Consider the following 6000-nt stretch of genomic DNA (forward strand, 5'->3'; position numbering starts at 1 on the left):
ATCTCCACTACTACCCAGGATGCTGCATCTCCACCACTACCCACGGTGCTGCATCTCCACCACTAACCACGGTGCTGCATCTCCACCACTACCGACGGTGCTGCATCTCCACTACTACCCACGGTGCTGCATCTCCACTACTACCCACGGTGCTGCATCTCCACTACTACCCAGGATGCTGCATCTCCACTACTACCCACGGTGCTGCATCTCCACTACTACCGCCGGTGCTGCATCTCCACTACTACCCAGGGTGCTGCATCTCCACTACTACCGCCGGTGCTGCATCTCCACCACTACCCAGGGTGCTGCATCTCCACTACTACCCAGGGTGCTGCATCTCCATTTCTACTGACGGTGCTGCATCTCCACTACTACCCATGGTGCTGCATCTCCACTACTACCGCCGGTGCTGCATCTCCACTACTACCCAGGGTGCTGCATCTCCACTACTACCCACGGTGCTGCATCTCCACTACTACCCACTGTGCTGCATCTCCATTACTACCCACGGTGCTGCATCTCCATTACTACCCACGGTGCTGCATCTCCACTACTACCCACTGTGCTGCATCTCCATTACTACCCACGGTGCTGCATCTCCACTACTACCCAGGATGCTGCATCTCCACTACTACCCACGGTGCTGCATCTCCATTACTACCCAGGGTGCTGCATCTCCACTACTACCCACGGTGCTGCATCTCCACTACTACCCAGGGTGCTGCATCTCCACTACTACCCAGGATGCTGCATCTCCACTACTACCCAGGGTGCTGCATCTCCACTACTACCCAGGGTGCTGCATCTCCACTGCATCTCCACTACTAATAACCAAAAGGTCAGCAGTGCTTCTGTGTCAAAATACAACATAGAAAGTAAAAATATTTACCTTTCAAATCTGCTGATATCCTTATATAAATGACATATATGATGACTACAAATAATATATAATCATCTTCAATAAAGAACAGGGACATTATCCTTTCAACTGACTACATTAAAGACAAGGACATTATCCTTTCAACTGACTACATTAAAGACAAGGACATTATCCTTTCAACTGACTACATTAAAGACAAGGACATTATCCTTTCAACTGACTACATTAAAGAACAGGGACATTATCCTTTCAACTGACTACATTAAAGAACAGGGACATTATCCTTTCAACTGACTACATTAAAGAACAGGGACATTATCCTTTCAACTGACTACATTAAAGACAAGGACATTATCCTTTCAACTGACTACATTAAAGAACAGGGGCATTATCCTTTCAACTGACTACATTAAAGAACAGGGACATTATCCTTTCAACTGACTACATTAAAGAACAGGGGCATTATCCTTTCAACTGACTACATTAAAGAACATGGGCATTATCCTTTCAACTGACTACATTAAAGAACCGGGACATTATCCTTTCAACTGACTACATTAAAGAACAGGGACATTATCCTTTCAACTGACTACATTAAAGAACGGGGACATTATCCTTTCAACTGACTACATTAAAGAATAGGGACATTATCCTTTCAACTGACTACATTAAAGAACAGGGACATTATCCTTTCAACTGACTACATTAAAGAACCGGGACATTATCCTTTCAACTGACTACATTAAAGAACAGGGACATTATCCTTTCAACTGACTACATTAAAGAACAGGGACATTATCCTTTCAACTGACTACATAACGGCATTTATTGAACTCAGTCTTCCATCACGTTATTTGTTATTTTGTCAGTAAATGAAGGATATACTGAAGAATATGGTGTCCCAAATATATAGTGCACTACTTGGCACCCTATTCCCTATATAGTGCACTACTTGGCACCATATTCCCTATATAGTGCACTACATGGCACACTATTCCCTATATAGTGCACTACATGGCACCCTATGCCCTATATAGTGCACTACTTGGCACCCTATTCCCTAAATAGTGCACTACTTGGCACCCTATTCCCTGTATATAGTGCACTACTTGGCATCCTATTCCCTATATAGTGCACTACTTGGCACCCTATTCCCTATATAGTGCACTACTTGGCACCCTATGCCTTATATAGTGCACTACTTGGCACCCTATGCCCTATATAGTGCACTACATGGCACCCTATTCCCTATATAGTGCACTACTTGGCATCCTATTCCCTATATAGTGCACTACTTGGCACCCTATGCCCTATATAGTGCACTACATGGCACACTATTCCCTATATAGTGCACTACGTAAGTGAATAGGATGCCATCTGGGATGCAGGGATGGCTGATTTTCCCTTCAGTGTGAGCCCAGGTAAAGCTCTGTTCCCAGCTAGCAGTGTCCAGCAGCACCAGGTGTTGACAGGACCCATTCAATGGACCATCCATTAATTAACCTATTAAAACTACAGCACCAGGTGCTGACAGGACCATCCATTAATTAACCCATTAAAACTACAGCACCAGGTGCTGACAGGACCATCCATTAATTAACCTATTAAAACTACAGCACCAGGTGTTGACAGGACCATCCATTAATTAACCCATTAAAACTACAGCACCAGGTGTTGACAGGACCATCCATTAATTAACCCATTAAAACTACAGCACCAGGTGCTGACAGGACCATCCATTAATTAACCTATTAAAACTACAGCACCAGGTGCTGACAGGACCATCCATTAATTAACCTATTAAAACTACAGCACCAGGTGTTGACAGGACCATCCATTAATTAACCTATTAAAACTACAGCACCAGGTGTTGACAGGACCATCTATTAATTAACCTATTAAAACTACAGCACCAGGTGTTGACAGGACCATCCATTAATTAACCCATTAAAACTACAGCACCAGGTGCTGACAGGACCCATTCAATGGACCATCTATTAATTAACCCATTAAAACTACAGCACCAGGTGTTGACAGGACCATCCATTAATTAACCCATTAAAACTACAGCACCAGGTGTTGACAGGACCATCCATTAATTAACCCATTAAAACTACAGCACCAGGTGTTGACAGGACCCATTCAATGGACCATCTATTAATTAACCCATTAAAACTACAGCACCAGGTGCTGACAGGACCCATTCAATGGACCATCCATTAATTAACCTATTAAAACTGCAGCACCAGGTGCTGACAGGACCCATTCAATGGACCATCCATTAATTAACCTAATAAAACTACAGCACCAGGTGTTGACAAGACCCATTCAATGGACCATCTATTAATTAACCTATTAAAACTACAGCAAGGTGCTGACAGGACCATCCATTAATAAACCCATCAAAACTACAGCAAGGTGTTGAACCTACCGTTTACAACGGGTGTAGAGCCTAACTACATAAATAAGCAGCGAGTGAGTTTCAAGTTTGGGGAAGATGATTTTCACCATAAAAATGCACCTTTATAATAAAAGCATTACATGCAGAAGTGCTTGTCAAATTGTGAATGAGAGACTGATGAAGTGTGTACAACCTGAAACAAAGCAGAGCTCATGCATTTCATGCAACTAGTCGAATCGGGCAGCCTTAGAACGTATTAAAAATCAAAACATATAGCCCAACGTTTGTTGAACAACTAAAGTTACATTAATAACTCTAAATGAAGCATATAGTAATACCTATTTCTTCGCTCAACACAGAATAGCTGCATGTGCTCACTCCCTCAAATCATTTGGAGAAAATATCCTTTCTATTTTATTCAGCTTTGATCAATTGTATTCTTCATACTACAAAATATTGCCACAGAATTCTTGATCTCGTCTGCTAAGTGAACTAGTGTAGCCCACAGCCATATGGCATAGCCAGATCAGGACCTAACATAATGAACTAGTGTAGCCCACAGCCAAATGGCACAGCCAGATCAGGACCTAACATAATGAACTAGTGTAGCCCACAGCCATATGGCATAACCAGATCAGGACCTAACATGAGGACAACTCAGAGTATGTTATTCTGTTCTTCTGAAATAAACTACATTTTCTTCATATCATGTTTCTTTAGACCTGTCTAAAATAAATAATGGATTTATTGTGATGGTGTAGACTATATTATATGGATTTATTGTGATGGTGTAGACTATATTACATGGATTTATTGTGATGGTGTAGGTAGACTATATTACATGGATTTATTGTGATGGTGTAGACTATATTACATGGATTTATTGTGATGGTGTAGACTATATTACATGGATTTATTGTGATGGTGTAGACTATATTACATGGATTTATTGTGATGGTGTAGACTATATTACATGGATTTATTGTGATGGTGTAGACTATATTACATGGATTTATTGTGATGGTGTAGACTATATTACATGGATTTATTGTGATGGTGTAGACTATATTACATGGATTTATTGTGATGGTGTAGGTAGACTATATTACATGGATTTATTGTGATGGTGTAGGTAGACTATATTACATGGATTTATTGTGATGGTGTAGGTAGACTATATTACATGGATTTATTGTGATGGTGTAGGTAGACTATATTACATGGATTTATTGTGATGGTGTAGGTAGACTATATTACATGGATTTATTGTGATGGTGTAGGTAGACTATATTACATGGATTTATTGTGATGGTGTAGGTAGACTATATTATATGGATTTATTGTGATGGTGTAGACTATATTACATGGATTTATTGTGATGGTGTAGACTATATTACATGGATTTATTGTGATGGTGTAGGTAGACTATATTACATGGAGTTATTGTGATGGTGTAGACTATATTACATGGATTTATTGTGATGGTGTAGACTATATTACATGGATTTATTGTGATGGTGTAGACTATATTACATGGATTTATTGTGATGGTGTAGGTAGACTATATTACATGGAGTTATTGTGATGGTGTAGACTATATTACATGGATTTATTGTGATGGTGTGTAGACTATATTACATGGATTTATTGTGATGGTGTAGGTAGACTATATTACATGGATTTATTGTGATGGTGTAGACTATATTACATGGATTTATTGTGATGGTGTAGACTATATTACATGGATTTATTGTGATGGTATAGACTATATTACATGGATTTATTGTGATGGTGTAGACTATATTACATGGATTTATTGTGATGGTGTAGGTAGACTATATTACATGGATTTATTGTGATGGTGTAGGTAGACTATATTACATGGATTTATTGTGATGGTGTAGGTAGACTATATTACATGGATTTATTGTGATGGTGTAGACTATATTACATGGATTTATTGTGATGGTGTAGACTATATTACATGGATTTATTGTGATGGTGTAGGTAGACTATATTATATGGATTTATTGTGATGGTGTAGACTATATTACATGGATTTATTGTGATGGTGTAGGTAGACTATATTACATGGATTTATTGTGATGGTGTAGGTAGACTATATTACATGGATTTATTGTGATGGTGTAGACTATATTACATGGATTTATTGTGATGGTGTAGACTATATTACATGGAGTTATTGTGATGGTGTAGACTATATTACATGGATTTATTGTGATGGTGTAGACTATATTACATGGATTTATTGTGATGGTGTAGGTAGACTATATTACATGGAGTTATTGTGATGGTGTAGACTATATTACATGGATTTATTGTGATGGTGTAGACTATATTACATGGATTTATTGTGATGGTGTAGACTATATTACATGGATTTATTGTGATGGTGTAGACTATATTACATGGATTTATTGTGATGGTGTAGACTATATTACATGGATTTATTGTGATGGTGTAGACTATATTACATGGATTTATTGTGATGGTGTAGGTAGACTATATTACATGGAGTTATTAGACTTATTAAAATGTAGATGTTCCAAAGGTCTGTATCAGTGACTTGTAGGCTGTGTGTGGAAGCCAGGAGATGCTGAATGTGTTTGTTACCGTGAGACCAACAGTTATTTGCTTGACAATCACCGGCTGATGAAATTCCGTGACCGCCACAGCCCTAGCCACAGCCTAGCCA

This window comes from Oncorhynchus nerka, linkage group LG4 (assembly GCF_034236695.1).
Source record: "Oncorhynchus nerka isolate Pitt River linkage group LG4, Oner_Uvic_2.0, whole genome shotgun sequence".
NCBI classification, from domain to species: domain Eukaryota; kingdom Metazoa; phylum Chordata; class Actinopteri; order Salmoniformes; family Salmonidae; genus Oncorhynchus; species Oncorhynchus nerka.